The following is a 19,777-nucleotide window of genomic DNA, read 5'->3' as shown; positions in this document are numbered from 1 at the left end:
ACCAAATATGCTTCCATTGCAATTACCAAGCCTGCCCCCAAATTCAATTCTTCCAACCCTTTAAAAAGGCTCAGACTATCTTATATTTACTTCTAAGCAATCCTCCTACTATCAATGCATGAACACGCAAACGCCCCAAGGAGAGAGATCAAACAGCGGAGCAGGATGGCGAAAAGTTCAACTCCCAAAAGGTCATTCCTGTGCAGAAACGTCTCAAAGCTGCTGACAGTTTTTGGCAGCTAAACATTAGCAAAGAAGGCACAAATGGGAACAAACATGACATCACCTGTTATTTGCACAAGCCTTAGACAGATTCAGGTTGCAGTTTCACTTGCATAAAAGCAGATCTCCCAGGTAAGCTACACTGAAACTTTCTTGGAAAAAGAAAGCATGCCATTTTTAGCTAAACATGCATGTATATGTTGGAAAAAGAAATAAAAAGCAAAAGTCCTAGTGAAATATTATCCCCACCTAAAAAAAATATAGTGAAAAATCCACTAAAACAATGATCATGTCACATTAACATAGTTTGTCACTTTTACCTGTAGACCTGTCTTCAGACGACACAATTTTCTTTATATTACAGACCAACAAAAGACAAATAGGTCTCTAACGCTCACAACCACAAAAGACCTACAGCAAAGTCACCTGAGGGTGAAGACAGACCAGAATCATGCAGCAGACTTTTCTTTCCATCATGGGTTGAACAGCCCCCCCCCCCCCCCCAACTATGAAAAATCACCCAGTTTCAGGATGATACATTCCCTTTTGACAGATTACTGAAAAATCTGATAGTTACTGAATCACCTAGGAAATCGAACCTTGATGTTAAGTGGGGAAAAGAAACAGCAAGGAGAGCTAGAAATCCTGAAGAGTCACCTCACCACCACACACTCAACTCCCCAAGCCACAAACCAAATTGCCATCATGCTTTGATGAGTAACACAGAGACCCAGGTTTCTGCAGGAAAAAAAAAAAAAACACACAAAAAAACCAACATGACAATGGATGGTGCCGCTTTGCACCATGAAGGAATACAAAGATGCTCCCCACCATGCAGCCCATCAACTAACCTTGCTCTCCCAGCTGCCACGCTAGATGTCCCATCACATCAGACCTTATCTGGCATGCCTGTTTTATCAAAGCACTATCATAACAAAGCTCTCTTTCTTGCAGCGCACAAAACTGCAACGAAATGATCCTTTGACTGCCCTGCAGCACTTCAACACTCCAGTACTTCTCCAGTTGCCACGAGCCTGCTGCACTCAAATCTCTCCTTTTCTGACCCATCAGGACACTGCAAACCAGCAACAAAATACATAGAAGTGCTGAAAATAAATCTCACCATCACATTGGCAGCACGGATGATTTCATCCCAATTACTTGCTCTTATCATGCAAAAAGAGCTACAGGAAAAAAATTTAAATCCTGATCCAGATGATACAGCAGCCAAAAATGAAGACACTGCCCCAGGCATTTATTTCAGATTTTTACATGCTAGGATCAGCCCTTCAGAGTCTGAGGAGTCTCAGTGAAGTGCCTTTGGAGGGAAGACAGACATTAAAGCCCAATTATACATTTTAATTTAAGACTTCACCCTCTGATTCAGGGGAGCCCGAGGAACACAGGTACAGGAACTGCTCATTTAAAACAAGGACCTGAAAAATAAGTGTGCAGGTTATGCAGAGAAGCTGAGGAAAGAATGCAAATTCTGACCTACTTCTCCCTCCTGGCTGGGAGAGGGCACAAGGCAGCTGCTATTGCTGCTCTGCAAGTACAAAAGATGAGCAGGAGCCCTGCCAAAATTTCTGCAGTGATACCTCTTCCAGACACAGGCTGCTCAGTGTTGGCTGCTTGCAAGGCAGAGGCAATCATCCTTCTGCCCCGGCAACAAGACCACAACCATCTGGTGCAGCAGTGGACAAAGTCAGGATGGGCAGGGCTTTCTGAAGAGCTTGGATTCAGCTCTCATGTCAGCATTATTTAATCACTGGACCCCACCTGCCTTAGTTCTGCTACAGTTTGGATGGGGAAAAGCAGTGTCTTCCAAGCAGTGGGAGGTCAGGTGCCTTCGTAAAGTCTCTCTCAAAATCAGCCTCCAAGATGCGAAGGGAGACAGGGACAAAGCTGCTGAAGTAACGGACACACTGGCTTGACTAGAATGCCAACTGGACAGCCATGGACAGCAGTGTATCCTTTGATCAAGATCCACATGAAAGCCATCCACTTTCCAGGTGCAACAAGCCAAAGGTGCAAGGAAAATACAAGAGAAGTGGAACAGGAAGAGTTGGCCTCAGCAACTCCTCCACTGGAGAGTGTTTCTCACTCTTATTATGCAAACTGAGGGTCTCAAACCTGTTGGAGTACCTACCCAGGAGCCACCGACCAGTCTGCAGGAAAGTCACTGGCCTTCAGCCACTTCTCACCCCAGCAGGACTGAGCCCAGTCAGCTCAGTCACAATCAACGGTGAAGTGGAACCAGTGGCATTTATGCAAGATTCTCCCTACAGTACTTTCCATCTCAGAAGGTTCAAGTTTTCAATACACTTGCAAGAACTGAGAACAATCTTTAGGAGCACGAGAAGTCTTCCTCTCAAGCTATTCAACTTATCTATAGGAAAAAGCTTTTCAGACAGAAAAAAATCATCTGACCTCACACAGATGTGAGAAGATTGGGTTAACCATCAGCTTAAATTAGAGGAGTCTGAGATTTGTTACTGCAAAATACTTTCATTAAAGCATCAAGCTGTTTCAGCACAAGGTAATAGAATAAATGCAACCAAGAAGTAAAAGCTAGCAATCTTGCATCAAAGATCCAGCTCATTTTATAGAGTCACATCTTGACCCAGGGCACAGAATATAGCTGGCTTTTGCCAATGAGCTCACACCTGGTGGTGGTGTTGCTGGAGCAATGCTTGGGTGGAGGTTACTGGATGTTCCTGGCTTATTGCAGCCAGCTGAAAAGAAATTGGGCCAAGCAGAGAAGCACTGAGACTAACAGCTTTCAAACAGCTTCAAGTCTCAGCACATTTCTAGCACTAGCATAAAGGCACTTGGTACCCATCACTGCAGGCAGAAGTTACCTGCCAAATTTCAAGTAATGGGACACTGACAGACCCACATTCCAGCAGGAGAAACAAAAGTCTAAAACTGTGTCCACTGGTGCATTTCCAGAACCACACTGGTTTCTCATCAGTTCTTGACATGCAAATACTATCATATAATATACACATCAGTCTCTCAGGGATACAGTCTAAGGTATTATTCAGCATCTCCCAAACCTCTTGGTTGGCATAAATGCCGTTATAGAGCAAGCCATAAAATCCTCACTGTATTGCCCAGCAATCTCAATTTCTGCCCAAAGCCTACTGTAAACTCTGATTATAGGGAAGGCTTTGTTCAGCCAGTCTCCTTCCTTTCCCTTGAGAAACATGTAGGTCTAAAGACCCATAAATGTTGGTAATTTATTATGTGGAAAGACGGTCATGCAGCTAAGAGTAAGAGAGAACTGACAGCTAAGGCAAGTTTATGTTTGAAATGGTCACAGAGCCCTGTGGTGGCAAGTCAAATTTGTTGCTGCTCTGTTTATATGCACATAAATATTTGGGGGTGAAGGGATGTAAAGTGGAGAATGATTGTCAGCAGCACAGGAGCGTAGAGCCGAAAGTTGTAGTTCAGATTTAAAGACTATTCAGGGATTGTGTTCCAAGAAAACAGAGGAAAAACCCAATTTAAAAGGAATCAGATAGCTCCATTTTGAAGAGTCTGTTTATCAGCATTGATTAAGAAAAGATTGGTTTCATCCTAAAGGACAGCAGGCGAGTCACCACAAACCATTACAGTTCTCATCCCTCATTAATAGATGCCAGTACCCCAGGCTCTGGAGGCATCTCTGGTATAATTTTGATGTTTCAATAAACAAGAATCAGATGCATCATATTTGGGGTTCTTCCAGCCTCCCAAGTATCCTAGTAATCCTTCAGCAGCTATAGGATATGGTAGCCTGCTCAGCACCATCTACGAAGACATCCAAAGCACCACCTGCCAGATGATCCCTCATTTCTCTCTGGCCTTTTCCCTAGTGACTAGAGCATACAAACACCACCCGGATAACTCACTTGCCCAGGCCTTTTCTGTGCATCTGCAGTCAGAGCAGGCAGGGAAACTTGGTGTTTCAGTTAAGCACACCAAGCAAAACAACTTTCTCCATCTTCAAGGGATGCAGCTTACAAAAATCTCCCTCTCCCACCATACAAAAGAAAGAGCTGGGATGTTAAATGAAACACTAAAAATCTTCCAAAAATCTTCCGCCTGCCAAATAAAGCACTGCCAGTAGCTTGGGTCACTCTGCTCCATTTGTGCCCTTAAGCTTTTCTCCCTAACAGAAGACAAAGCTTTTACTGAAGGCAGAAATTCTCAGGCTGCTGTGGGCTTCAGACTGAGGATTTCAGAAAATCCCAACATCCAGATTATCTGCTAAATATTAGATTTTCAGTTGTACTGAACAGTACTCAAGATAGTCAAGTATCCAAGAGTCAAAGAAGTGGTTGTGCAATCTACAAAGGTCTCAGCCAGACTGAGAAGCACCAGCTTGCACAGAACCGCTATGTTCAAAGCTTTGCCTTTTCTAAAATTTTCTTTACTCTATCCCACGGGTTCATTTATTAAAATGAAAAACTGTACAGTTGCACAACTCTTGTTTTCCAAGAGATCGAAAAGGAGGAAGAAATTAAAGCCAAAGCACTGATTTATAAGGGTGTTGATTTATATGCTGCAAACATATGCTGGAAGGGGGAGGAGGAGGATAAATTAGCACAAACAGTCCAAGTTGACACATCTGTGTTATTAACCTCCTGTCATCTCTGGGACAGGGAACCAACCACAATGGAGAGCATGACTCCGATTCAGCGTCTCCAGGTCTGCCAGCCCCAGTGATTAGCTGCACAGATGTTAATTACAGGATGCAAACAGTGCCCTCGCCTGACCCATAACTTAATGTCAGGCACTCACAGCTCAGGCAGTGCTTTGGGGAGCCAGTCGGTCATGCAGCATGTCCTGCCTCTTGTCAAGCCATTGCAGTCCTGTCCCACCATCCTCACAATTTGGGGCAGCAGATGACAAAAGTATGATGCCACCTTTACTTGCACTATTTCTACCCCCACTTTTCCCATTCACAGGGTGAAAAAAGGCTCTCCAATGCTAAACGATCACAGAGCTTCCACCATAAACAAGACCAGAATTAAAGCATCATGTCAGCCCAAGCACCTAAAAACCACCTTGAGGAATGCAGATCAGTGCCTTCACAGGCATCTCTGGACCAACATCAGTCCAGAGCATCCACAGAAGCTGGTGGTTCACTCTTATGAGAGGCAACATAAGACGACCCTTAAAACACTTCCAAAATTTCCCATGCCACGAAGGCACCACTGCTGTCACAGTGGTATTTAATAATCCAGAACTCCCCAGTTAACAATGCACAAGGATTGCCACTGTGTAACCAAGACAGACAACACAGGCACGTTAATACATGTCACCATGACCTTCTGCTGCTCCAGGAATAAACAGAGGCATAACAAGATAACAGAAAGGCAAGTGCACTGAGGAATAAAGCAGTTATTCCTGATGAATATTCACTAGTGTCTTCCTTTGCTGTACTCTTCCCAAACAGTTTTTTATGCAAACACCTGGGAGAGAAGAGTAGATCCCACCAGCCCAGGAGATGCCCGACTCTACCAGTTAATAAAACAAACACACAGCTATACATAGATACTCTGAGCCTTTCCACCAAAGGAAAGGCAGAAGCAAACACTCCTATCTCCCAGAAAGCTTGCCCTCCCAGAATTTCCGTAGGCAGCCTTTGAAGCATCTGAAAAGCACCATTTCATGCTAAACTCATATCCAGAAGGCACAGGCACAGAAAGAGCACATGAAGCAGAGTCGGGTTTTCTAGACTGTTTTTTAAACTCTAAGCACTTAAAAGGGGAGATGACCTTATGCATAGGTAGCTGGTGTTAATGAGAATTCAACACCAGCTACTAGCTTCGGTTATTCACTTCGGATGCTGAGCATCAGCCCTTCCCCACAAAGGGGACAAAGAACTGAATATGCATAGCGTTTTCTAGTACCACGTTTTAGTGCGTGGTCTCACACACACAAACAGGCTGAAACCTCTCATGCTGCACAAGAAAACAAATTTCTGCCCTTCCACCCATCTGCCCGTGCAACACAGGGATTCCTGCTCATCTCACAGGGATCAATGGGAAGGAATACGCAGGACTGGCAGCCCATTCCTGCTTAAAATGAGAAGGGCCCATGCACCCAATAGTGCAGTCCCTGATGCAAAGCAACCTAAAAGACAAGGGGCTTGGTTATCCTTCATTTTGGCCAACACAGCCCAAATCACAGAGAATCATTTCTTCCCAGAGGTCCCAGGAGATGTAGGGAATTGGGCTGGAGCAAGGCACATGTCATGTCCCTGTCTCCCATCCCAAATAGGTAGGAAAGTCCTGGGGGACACAGAACTTGTGCCAGCAGAAGCCACCACGGTAACATTTCAGAGGTACTTCCAGTCACATCACACACACCTACAGGATTTTAACCAGCCCTTCCCTCCCAAAGGCTCCTCTGTTAGCTTAAAAAAAAGAAAAAAGAAAAATAAGTGTATTTGCCCTCCTTATTTGTCACGCACAGTATGAAACACAAGCTAGTAAGCTACCTTCAGGCCAAACATGATGGGCACAGATAAGGTCACTCGGGTGCTTATTCCTCCACAAAGCTGCCTATTATTAGCAAAACAGGCTCAACTCTACAAACAGTGCATTAGTGTGGATCAGCCAGTGCAACACAGGCATCCGGGCCACCCCACAGCTGTAACCTCAAAGGCACCCAGTTCATGCCAGCATGCTGCAGAAGGCCAGCAGAGAACTAGGATGGCTTTACTTCAAGATGAATGAGCCCTTGCATTAGGAACCCCTTTGCATCACCGACCTTGAGGCAGCCCTCTAGTAACTGGTTCAGAACACAAAGTTAAAAAAAAAAAAAACCACGAAGAATGTGGGGTAATTTTTAGCTGTAGAAAACCTTCAGTTTTCTCTTCACGCTTTTGCGGGCAGCCTCATTCATCCACTGCTAATCTCTGCTCAGACACTCTGTTGACACCAATTTTGAATAAGTACAGGGATTAGAGTGCAGTGATTCAGACTACCAAGGTCAGGCTGAACAGGAGCTGAAGCATCACAGCAGCAGCATGGACCTGCCCCATCCATGCTATTCACAGTCCCTGTCCCAAGGAACATGACACAAAGGTTGTCCATGGCTTTCTGCAGCACAGAGCTAAGGCTGGTGCCTTTGCACGTGGTCTGTCTGGGGATCAGACTGCAGAGACCTAGCAGTGTACAGCAGCCCAAAACTCACCTCAGGAAGCAAAGAGCCTCCTCGGTTCTTTGCAGTGCAGTTCCACTGAGGGTGGCAAGTCCAGCATCAGAAGTGATGGTCATCATACAGCTCACCTGCAGAATTCCTTGGCATAGATCTCAATGATCTCAAGGGTCTTTTCCAACCTAAATGGTTCTATGATACACTGGGGGACCCAGTTTACAGACTTTCAAACAGAATATGCTTTTAAAAGCAAATTCCACCAAGACCTACTGTAAAAGAACCCAGTTGTATTTGAACTGGGATACAAGTTTTACACAGTTAATGCAAAAGGTCTCCAAGCAACAAGCACAGAAGCTGGAAATGTCTATCAGTATCATCAGCAATGTCTGACAGCGAATCTTTAAGCATCAACTCTATTTCTCGGCTCTTTTCTATGCCTCTGTATCAGCTTTGTATTGAAGACCTTCCAGAAATACCTTTCCTAGGGCCCAAACTTCAGGGTAATTCAGCTAAGAAGACACAAGGGAAGAGCAGACAACTTGTGCAGAGTCAGCAGCATATTCTGGCACCTAAATCAACTGCCTTGTTTTCTTTTAAGGAACTGGAAAGGAAGGAAGCTGATCAGCACTTCAGAAAAACATTACTACAGCTGTATCCGTGGAGCATTTCTGATTCAAAGCAGGCTCCAGCAATCTAAGGGCTGCTGCAGATTACCCAGGAGCCTGTCTTGGAGACTTGACATTTCTGGATGAGCCAGCAATGTAATTCCTTGCACAAAAGCAGAGCTGTATGTGCAGTGCTTAGAAGACTACTCAAATTGGTCCTACAGGACTCACGCCCAAACTTCTGCCCTCCTCTTTCAACAATGGATGCTCTGGAGAACACGTTATCACTTCCTAAGAGGAGGGAAGGGAACATCTGAACCCACCTCTCAGAATAAGTCAACCAAGAGGTATTTTGAGCCCTAGATCCTCCAGCCTGTCCAGCACCAGGTAAGCATTTCTGTGTTTGGACCCCTGCTAAACAGACTCAGTTTCCTGCAATACCTCCTAACAGCTCCTCACTTTGAGAGCTTTCTATTTATTTATTTGTTTTAAAATTAAAGCAATTATAAGGAATCAGAGAGAACCACCTAACCATTTTACTCAGCAGCATCAAAGGTAGCATTTCAGGTGCTGCAGTCACCACGGTCCCAGTTCCCACTGTGTCAGCATCCCTCTGTGCTTCCCCACAATGCCCAAATGAGCCCTCACTACAAGAGAAAAGTCCTCAGCGCAATCAATCTTGTCCCCATGAGACAGTATTAAACAGTTTGGGCAATGTCTATTTAAACATTGTCTAAAAATATATCTGTCTTTCAACCACTGCAGACGCAGGTGAAACCTCGCAGTGACTGTGATATGGCAAGGACAGACGCTTAGGTACAGCTTAGACTGCACTGCTTCAGGGTCTCAATCTGTCACGTCAGCGAAGAGCATCATTTCCAAATAATTCTCAGTCAATAATCATTTCAGAGGATTGCTTGCAATTCCTAATCTCCACACGCTTTGAGAAGGGCACAGAAAGGATTTTTTTCTTTTTCTAATAAAGTAAATAGAAAAAAACCATGGATGCCTAACTAACAACTCATAAGAGAAGCCAGAGTGAGAATTTGCATTGATTTCCATTCTGAAAGACACTAAACAGCCTTCATCCCTGCACATGTAGGAAGGCAGTCATCTGGCACCTCATGGTACCCACAGCCAGTTAGATAAGTTTCCCACCCTGAACAAAGGAACAGCAGAGCCATCTCGGCCATAGCAAATGTTAGATTTGCTCTGTAGTACAATAGAGATTTAGCCCAATATTTTTGTGGGCAAAACATCTGCCAAGAGGCAATTTCCATTCCTGTGGACCCAGAAGGACTTAAAGGGGGTGTTATTCACTTCTCCACATCCTGGCCTGCCTAGCATTCATCCATCAACATCTCCTGCAAGCACCACATCCTCACCAGTTCCAAAATCCAGGGTGCTGTGTACTAAGCTTGGCCAGAACCTGGGGCATAAGAAAGAAACGTGACCAGAGATGGGAAACGACTGCAGTTCATACAAGAGTCTCAAGACCCATCTCTGCAGGCTAGACTTCTCTGGTGTCTTGTCCTCCACTCAGAGAAAGTCACACATTAAGGAGAGGCCCCGTCACCTGTAATTCACACTCCTGTAACCTTTCAATTTGCTCCTCTAAAGAAATTAAACTGGTCATGTTTAGGTCTTGTTTCATCTTACCTGGACTGTCCAATGCCTCGGCACTTCTGGTTCCCCCGTAGTTGTGTGGAGGACAGCGGTTAAAAATAAACATTTTAAGTTCACCCCCCAAAAAATATTTAGAAATATAAGAACACAGTTCAAGTCAAAGAAATCTGAGGTTTCCAAGAGAAGCTCCTATCTACAACTACAGCAGTAACCACTCCCATGAAGATGAGCTTCTGCAGTAGAGATGGACTAAGTCACCTGCATACACCTTCCCTGTTTTGGAGAGTGGAATAGTCACCCACTTCATCAGATAACTTCATCATCAGCTCTGCTAAGTGGAAAGTTTTGAGACTTATCAGCTTCACACTCCAGGGAGAGAATACCCTCTCCTCCTTCACACTACTAGTTATCAGCAGGGAAGTACAGATGTGCTCTCACCTTTCAGTGTCTTCTTCCTAAATTCTAACCCCAAGCTCTTATTTGCTAGAAAAAGTTTTTATGCACCAACTTTCTAGAACGAGTCTTGTAGCTGCAGCATTTTATTGCAGCTTTGCAAACTGAAGAGTGCAAACACAAAGAAAGCCATCAACTGCACAAGGTCAAGGGATACAGCTCCAAAATCCATACACAAAAGGACAGATGAACAGCATCTCAATGCCCCAGGACAGACCTGGGACAACAGGACAGTCTTAAAACCCAACTATATCATTCTATCACATACAATTTGCAGCTGAAAGGACTTGGGTTCACTTCTCTCCATAAAATTAATTATGCACCGTATGCATGCAGGTAGTTTACCACCGCCTGAGGGAACAAGGTTTTGAATATCGTCTGTGGGCTTGTCCAAACTACAGCTTTCCATTAAAGCATCTCGCACAGACTCAGACTGTTAATAAGTGTTTACAGTGGGCGTTGGCCTTATCAACAGGACAAGTGTGTTCTGGCTGCATGCCTCATTCTGCTAAAGCATGATATAATCCTTTAAAACATTATCAAGAACTGCTTTTGCTTAATTCGACCACGTGATTTCCACAGTCCAGGAGAGGGCAAGCCCCACCAGTTTGCTGCTGCTTTTCTATGAGCTAAGCACAGCAAAGCTGGGGTGAAAAATTCACCCCAGCCACCTTTTCTCTTCCTCCCTGGCATAAATTACCAATAGGTCCCTGCAGGAAGGTCTTCTGATAAATGCTGAAAGGACCTGGAATTTCTTATCTGCTGTTTCATAAAGTCTAGGGGATATTCTGAAAAAATAAGGAGGTCATAGCAAAATAACTGCATAATCAAGTGCTTACTTACGTCCTTAAGCCTGTAATATCCATAGGCTTATTATTTCTGCATATGGCATACCAAGACTTGCCGAGGTCCAAGGCAGTCCATGCACCCACAGTGAAGGCTTAGTGAATACATGAGCTTCATTCTCACGCAGCTCTGGCACGGCCCAATTTATGACAGCTTTTCCTCAGAAATGAGGACATGCAAGAGAACCGGGTGATCAGGCCCACTCAACATGGGTTTACAAAAGGTAGATCTTGCCAAACTAACCTGATCACCTTCTATGACAAAAATCACTCGACTACTGGATGGGGGAAAGGCTGTGGATGGAGTCTTCTTGGACTTCAGTAAAGCCTTTGACACAGTTTCTCACAGCATTCTGCTTCAGAAACTGTCAGCCTCTGGCCTGGACAGGCGCACACTCTTCTGGGTTGAAAACTGGTTGGATGGCCGGGCCCAGAGAGTGGTGGTCAATGGAGTTAACTCCAGCTGGAGGCCAGTCACAAGTGGAGTTCCTCAGGGCTCAGTACTGGGTCCAGCCCTGTTCAATGTCTTTATCAATGACCTGGATGAAGGCATTGAGTGCACCCTCAGCAAGTTTGCAGATGACACTAAGCTGGGAGGAAGTGTCAATCTGCTGGAGGGTAGGGAGGCTCTGCAAAGGGATCTGAACAGGCTGGACCGCTGGGCCGAGACCAATGGGATGAGGTTTAACAAGACCAAATGCCGGGTCCTGCACTTGGGGCACAACAACCCTATGCAGTGCTACAGACTGGGGGAAGAATGGCTGGAGAGCTGCACGGAAGAGAAGGACCTGGGGGTGCTGGTTGACAGCCGACTGAACATGAGCCAGCAGTGTGCCCAGGTGGCCAAGAAGGCCAACGGCATCTTGGCTTGTATCAGAAATGGGGTCACCAGCAGGTCCAGGGAGGTTATTCTCCTTCTGTACTCGGCACTGGTGAGACCGCACCTCGAATACTGTGTTCAGTTCTGGACCCCTCACTACAAGAAGGATGTTGAGGCTCTGGAGCGTGTCCAGAGAAGAACAACAAAGCTGGTGAGGGGGCTGGAGAGCAAGTCTTATGAGGAACGGCTGAGAGAGCTGGGGTTGTTTAGCCTGGAGAAGAGGAGGCTGAGGGGAGACCTTATTACTCTCTACAACTACCTGAAAGGAGGTTGTGGAGAGGAGGGAGCTGGCCTCTTCTCCCAAGTGACAGGGGACAGGACAAGAGGGAATGGCCTGAAGCTCCGTCAGGGGAGGTTCAGGTTGGATATCAGAAAATAATTCTTCACAGTAAGAGTCATTAGGCACTGGCAGAGGCTGCCCAGGGAGGCGGTCGAGTCGCCTTCCCTGGAGGTGTTTAAGGAACGGGTGGGTGAAGTGCTTAGGGACATGGTTTAGGGAGTGTTAGGAATGGTTGGACTCGATGATCCAATGGGTCCTTTCCAACCTTGTGATTCTGTGATTAGAGAACAAATCCAGTCTTACAGAATGGTTTGGATTGGAAGAGACCTTCGAAGACCATCCAGTTCAACCCCCTTCTGCAATAAGCAGGGACACCTCCAACTTCATCAGGTTGATCACAGCTCTATCCAATCTGCCCAGGTTTCCAGTGATGGGGCATCTACCACCCCTGGGCAACCTGTGCCAATGCCTTGCCACCGTCATTGTAAAAAGTTTCTTCTTGATATCTAGCCTGAATCTAACCTCCTCTAGTTTAAAAACATTATCTATTTTTCTATCACAACAGTCCCTACTAAAAAGTCTGTCTCCATCTTTCTTGTAAGACTCTTTTTATATACTGAAGGGCTGCAATAAGATCTCCCTAGAGCTTTCTCTTCTCTAGGCTGAAGAAGACCAACTCTCTCAGCCTTTCCCCACTGGAGAGGTGTTCAGTTTTGTGGGCCACCTCTGGACTTGCTCCAACACATCCATTTCCTTAACAGTAGTATTCAAGGCAAGTTACTAATTTTTGGTGTAGTGGATGGTACATGGCACTGATATACTTCAGAAGCAGAGATTCACATGGTTTTAGCATCTCATCAAGTTATTCGCAAAATGCTAGTTGGTCTAATATGGACAGTATCTCCACTATTTTCCTCTTCCCCTGCCCCAAATAAAGAGGTATGTGTCTGCCTCCATCCAGCCATATGGCTGACAGCTGTTCAGACTCACTGTCTAGTTAGGATTCTCTTCTGGGTCCTGTGCAGGAGAGGAGATGCAAGGCCTAACAGGAGAAAGCAAGAGATTCTTGGGCAATGTAGACAAAAAAATTTAAAAATAATAACAATTTTAAAACAGCAGTTTTAATGAAAAAAGAAATAATCAAGTCTTGTCCCCAGAAAGGATGTATTTGGAAAGCTTTGAGATTAGGCTTATTGCAAAAAGACCAGCTTTTCCTTAAGGAAGAAAGCAGCCCTCCCAATGAGGCTACATCAACTTAAGGGAAGAAATCTAGTGGTACTATAAAGCTTGTTAGACTTTGCAGTCCCATGTCCCTGGCAGGTAGAAGCTGCTCTGATAGTTAATTCTCTCCATCAGCACTAAACCAGCTGGTTTTGTGGACCCCTGTGACAAGGATTCTGGCAGAAATTACTCAAGAAGAGGGACCTGAGGAGGACAAAGGAAAGTAAACCAGAGACTAAAGCTGAGCCCACACATCATCAAGAGAACGCTTCCCACAATGGAGAGGAAGGGGAAGAAAGAATGTCAGCTACACAAGGAACAATTGCTCCAAGGAAAAGGAAGCAGCATTGTCTGAGAGATGTAACAACAAAGCACACAAACCAATCCCCCTTACACCTCATGCCCTCCCCCCCAAAAAAGCAAAAAGATAATCCCATAGTCTTTGGGAAGTCTCAGCACTACCTTGACATCACATACCCACTCGGAAGCAGAAGGGGAGATAAGCTGCTTTGTTTGATTTTTCTCAAGCTGCATTTCCAGCCCTTTTCCCCAGGAAGGAAACCTTCCATGCTCCCCTTCCCCTCAAATTGACAAAGGCTAAACCTGGCTCCGTATTTCACCTCCCCCAGGGAAACTGGACACAAGGACAATGGGGTTGTGCTTTCACTGCACTGCTTGATAGTTCCCAAGATCCTCAACGGCATGAGGACATAGAAGCAAAATGCAGCAGCTCATTGCTGGGTCACAAATTCAAATCCAATCCAGGACAGCCAGACATCTGCAAGCTTTTCAGGAGCTTTTTGGGAGAGCCTGCAGACCCAACACATTGCTTGCCTTTCCTCTTTTCATTAAGAGGATTTCCCTCTTTCCAACAGGGAAAACCCCAGGGGCATCTGCACAGACAGGAGAAACTGGGCTGTGCACATACTATTTAGCAACAGTAACACTCATTGCTCCAGCTCAGTGAAGTCCAAGCCTCCCTGCTGTAACATGATTGCAGCTGAATTTTATTCCAGTTAAGACTTTCCCAAAATACCTGTGGTCCTTTGAGGTACTTTTTTCCTCTCATCAAAAGCTTTGCAGAAATTAAATCCTATTAGCACGTAACAATCATGCAATAACTGTAATATTTAGGGTTGTGCTTTTTTTTTTTTTGACTGACACTGTCTCAGCAAAGACCTTACCATATCTTCTCCTTCAAACATCTGCAGTTCAAAACATCTGAAGCCTCAATCCACCCTTCTGTGCACAGCATTTAGCACTAATCCCAACAAAGCTATTCTGCCTTTCTCTGCTAACAGCAGTAACAACCCACCGACAGATCTCAGCCCTCTGCCGTGTCCCACCCCAGCATCCAGGAATACATAGGACCGTTCATGGCTCCTCGACGCATAGATCAGGGCAACCTTTAAGTGACTGTTAAAGAAATCACCTCCCAGTCACGGGTGGCAGAGGCAAAGCACTTGCGTGCTTGGACTTTAATTGATCTCAAATGCTGCAAGAGCCTCAAAGCATTCTTTTCTATCTGCTTTTTTAGTGCCAAAAAGATCACATCTTTGTACCTCTTCCTAAAGGAAACCGGACATGTCTGTTTATCATTCATGAGCCCCTTTCTCTTTAAGATTTTTCCTACAAATATCTGTGTTTCAGTGCTGCAGCAGCAATACCAGGTCAGACATCACTCCTTCCTTAGTGATATCTTCTCAAAAGTTCCTATAGATTCACTGGAAATCAGCTTTCCCCCAAGCAGAGGGGAGGGCACTGGTAGGGACCAGCTGAGCGGACTTAAGTAGGCTGTCTTGGCAGCATCAAGGGGAAGGATGTGTCTGAAGCACAGTGCTGGGAAGACCTTTGAGATGTCACCTAACTTGATTCCCATCTCTCCGTAGGTGATTAATTTGTTAGTCATGCACGAGGCTTGCCAGAGCAGCTCTCAAAACCTGGAGTGTTGAGGTCCCATGCGCCAGCATATTACTACCAATGGAAAGATGTCCTGCTACAAAACTTAGGTCACCTTACTGCCAAAAGATTAAATCCTCTTGTTTTCCCTGTTTGTCCCAGATTTCAGTCCAAAACTGGAAGCACAAAAGCTTGCTAGAAAGCAACTATATATTGCTTTCCGGTCATCTTGTTCCTCCAGGCAGCTATAAGCCATGTTTCCACCTTCTCCTATGTTCTAGATAAACCCCCATTTCACCCCATATCGTGGAAGAGCAAATGACATCCAGCCAGGACTGAGGACCATGATGACTGCTTGCACATGCACTTTGCTTAACTTCACTTTCATTGTTTCTTAAACCAGAGACACACACATCCAGCTGCCTATGGTGTTCCACATACCTACGGACACGAGAAGCCGGGCAAGAGAAGAAAAGTGCTCTGGCACCACTGGGTTTGATCCTCTACAGATCAAAGCTGTAACAGAACCACTTAAAAAAAAAAAAAAAAAACCAAAAAAAAAAAAACCAAAAACAAAACCAAAAAAAAAACAAAAAAAAAAAAAAAAAATTGTCAGCTCACATTTGGCTTGACATTAAGCTGGTCTTTTAAGCCATGAGACCTCCCTCCTCCACCTGAAGTTACAAACAAGCAGTTTTATTTACAAGCTGTTCCTACACCACACACACCAAACACAGGAACAATAGCCCTGCCAGCAAAGTTTTTCTCCACAATCCACTGCTTCAAGTTAGAGAAGAATTTTGTGACAAGTGTAAATTCTAGAAGAGTTTCAGAATCTTGTTATAGCAATGAGCTTCCCGTGCACACATGCACACTCAGTCTCAGGTTAGAGAGGCTGACAAGCAAAGTTTGAAAAGCAAAGTCAAATTTCTGAAATTCTCTCCACCTTTGACCTGTAGCTTTTCATTTGCCAGAGACTGGTCTCTCAGGAACAATTTCAACCCAAATGTTAAGGGAAGAAGCTTGCAATTCAACTGTGATATCTGCTTTCCAAAGGATTTTCTCCTCTGAAAGCTCGAAGGATTAAAAAAAAACCCAAACCCACAACCTTATTAAGCATAATAGTAAGTCTTGCAATAACTTTGGGAGATGAAAGTTTCTTAAAAGGCAGATATTTTCTGTCCATTGTCTGAAACATCTTCCTAGGCTTCATTAAGCACATGACAAATTTACTTTTTCCAATGGAAATATAGATGCCATTTGATCTAAAGATTAGGTTCACATTTCCTTCTTCTAAAGCAAAAGGCAAACATTAGCAAGTACTACTGGGGTTAAATTCTCATTACAGCTTAGAAGAGGTCCAGACTTGCTGAGGCAAGAGACAGGTTTAATAAGTTAGTTGCAATATATTAAGGGGCATTTAAGAGTTAGCCATATCTGTTAGCAGTATTCAAGTCTTGCCTTTATATCACCCTCTCTAACAGTTTGTACCCAGCCAATAAGTCACCCACAGACCACAGGAAGCTGAGCAGTGCTCAGCCTCACAATTACAGGTAAGGATGCACTGGAACATCCATGTGCAATGCTCAAAGTAAACCATACTGCAATCCTGCTACTAGAACAGATGTCTTCCACAAGACACCCCAGCCCATAGCTCCAACAAACTCTACAGATATTCGCTCCCCACTCAAGGGAGGGCACGGACCACAGGAGTGCAAAACACAAATACATCAGCTTGGGCAGCAGCCCTACCCAAGGCTGAATTTAACCCCATCCACAGCTAAGCAAGATCAGCCGATACATGAAACGGTTTGGCAACAGGCTTGAGGCAGACAAGTTTTGAAGTTGTAGTTTTTCTGGTGTCTCAGTCACACACCAAAGGCTGAAGACCACAGCAAGAATTCAGTTCAATACCTTCATAAATATTTTACTAACCAAGAGGATGGCTGCAACTCACTGTGTCCTCCTCTCCCAAGCATCATTCCTTCCTAGGATAGCTTCATAATTTTGTTTTCTATTTTAGGATACAGAAGGTCACTGCATAGCTATTAGTTAGCTTTTGAAATTAACTGGAGAACTCAGCAAGCCACTAGCACAAAGCTGGTGAGCAGCTGTACCCCACACACTGGGGGGAAAGTGCTGGGACCATATCCAGCCTTCCCACAGAGGATTGTGGAACAGATAAAATGGCTCTTCAACAATTTAAGTAGCAGCTTATGGTGCCCAGAAGCTATAGAAACCCAAACCAACCAGGACATTCTCAAGACTCATGAGGTCCTGCATTTCACTCCGAAGAGGATGAAAGACTTACACAGAAGCTTCCTTTGAAATGCTCTTTGATCTATGGCATGAGGCAGCTTTTTTGGCTATGATACAGTCAAGTGGATGGTTTGCAACTACCTGACCGTGACCCAGAACATTGCGCACCTTCACCTAAACACAAAGCTGTGACCTCTGAAAACCACTGGAATCCAGGTGACTGCTGGAAGCCCTGGACATGATAGTGCTCTGCAAAGTCCAGTTCTGACCCTTCTGCAAAATCAGCTTTCGTGCATCAAGCACAAAGAAGGAGAGAGAACAGAAATTACAGGGGAAGCATTACACGGTGGCTCAGCAGAGCCAGCGGTAACTGAGCAAGCATCCCTGCATGTCTTTGTCTGGAATACCTGAATCTGAGAACACCCAAATTCAACAGGAAAACCAAAAGTCTATTTGACTTATTTAGCCACAGGAAATCTGTCTAACTTGCATGCTCATTCCCAAATACACAACTGGCCAAGTCTTGTGCATGAACAGTGAGCAAGTAAAGAGAGGAGAGGACCTCTCAAGGCTCTTATCAGCTAGATCCTCATTCATACACTCGCTGTGATATCCCTTCTCCAACAGAGGAGTTCAGCTATGGGATCTGGCACCGGATTGCTGTTCAAAAATATAGTATAATACCCTGCTTAGCACCTTCACAAGTGGAGGCCTATACAAAATGTAACAAGTGCAGTTCCTTTCTGGTGGCCAAGCTTCTCAAGTGTGGAAATAATTAGTGTACGTGCCAGGCATGGTTCTCCTCAGAGCTCAATTCCTGCTTGTCAGGATCCAGGCTGTGGCAGCATTGTACCTTTCCACTTCCTCTGCAGTAAAACAGAGTTATTCTAGGCTCATAATTGACACAAAGTCAAACTCCATCTGTTTCCACCAAGATAAAGATTCCTCTGAGGTCACTCTGCTAAGTACCTGTAACTTTACTGCCCTGCCTCCCAGCACAGGGAGCAGAGAGGTGTGTGATGCCAAAATTAGCACCCAGATTTGCTCAGGGTTTGTTCTGGGCTAGGTGCAAGGCAATATCTTTCTGCTATTTAAGTGCCCAGACTAATGCAGCAAGTCCAACGCTACACAGAGCGTCAGTAAGTGGGAGTCTTACAGTCTGGAATATAGAAGAAAACATCATCCCAGGAAAAATAGCTCTTCTGGAGCCATTTTTTACTACACTGAAATTTCCTAAGTTATGCCAGAGTTAGACAAGTATTCCACAGATACGAATTTCAGTTCATTCCCTTTTTTTAATTATTTTTATCTACTACTAAGTAAATTAAAACCATTTCAGAAGTGCCATAGTGCACAGCCAACGTCCAAGATGAGAAAGCAAACACTACAGCAGCGCTGATCTTTGCGCTGAACAAGAAATGGGAGTAGAAAGACCTGAGCACCACCTGTAGTCTTCAAAGCAGAGAAGCTGCATGAAATTATTAGTGAACTGGAGGAATAGAAACAGCCAAGTAGCACAAAAACAGGAATGCAGACAGGAATTACAAAGTGTGTTTTTCTTCAATGATATAACTATGAGCGATCAAGCTATTGGGTGACAAATCCATTTGTGCTGTATAAATAGGAGCAGTCTAAGCCAAGCTACCCCACTGCCAAAACTAGCACCAGGAGGCCAATGACTTAGTGCAGAGTCATTGCTCTTAGTGACGATTTGGATGCAATTTGATACTGTCACCATTACAGCCAGAGGTCAGGAACAGGGCCAGCGAGACCAGCACACTTACCTGCATCTTCCTCAGTCCTGCTTGTCCAGGCAGACACTGCGTGGCAAGTTTTGTTGCACACTTAGTTCTTTGAAGCGAGAGTAAACATTGAAATTTCTAACCACGTTTTAAGCAACCACACGATTTAGGGAGCCACTCTCTCATCAACTGGCTTTGGCCTGTGAGCTGTACGGCATTATCCCCAAGGTACAGTCCTGGATGGAGATATATCTCCACAAGGTTTGGTTCCCTCTCATATAGAAAGATATTTTTTCCCCAGCGCAGTGTGCGTGCGATGGGCTAACTGAGCATTTGCCAGAGGGACAACGCAGGCAGGAGGTCTATCCCTTGATGAGTAAAACATGGCATGAAGCAGCATCATGCAACTACTCAAAAAACATTTAGTTTCTTCTCTCCTTTTGCTCTGAGCAGACAGATACCTTAGCAACTCCGTGAATATTCCCTCAGCAGCCCCCACCCATCAGCCTCACATCGTATTTCACAACAATGTGTATTGTGCTGCTTTGGCTACACCTTGGAGAGACTCACCAGGCTGGCAGCCCCTGCTC

At 44.8% G+C, this 19,777-nt stretch overlaps 1 protein-coding gene across 4 annotated transcripts in view; it reads right to left on the bottom strand.

The window, feature by feature from the left end:
* The window catches only part of GDPD5 (glycerophosphodiester phosphodiesterase domain containing 5), a 170,249-nt gene that overhangs the window by 134,223 nt on the left and 16,249 nt on the right, over positions 1–19,777 (bottom strand). Inside the window, exon 1 of one of the 4 annotated variants that reach the window (XM_054059656.1) lies at positions 1,074–1,092. The exons of the other annotated variants lie outside the window; for them this stretch is intronic. The gene's annotated coding sequence lies outside the window, so the exon portion shown is untranslated. Of the gene's footprint in view, positions 1–1,073; positions 1,093–19,777 lie in introns of those variants that run through there. 4 annotated transcript variants of the gene reach the window in all.

Source organism: Cuculus canorus, chromosome 1, assembly GCF_017976375.1.
Source record: "Cuculus canorus isolate bCucCan1 chromosome 1, bCucCan1.pri, whole genome shotgun sequence".
NCBI lineage: Eukaryota > Metazoa > Chordata > Aves > Cuculiformes > Cuculidae > Cuculus > Cuculus canorus.
The sequence above is the reverse complement of the archived record's forward strand: the minus strand, read 5'-3'. Positions and strand labels throughout refer to the sequence as shown.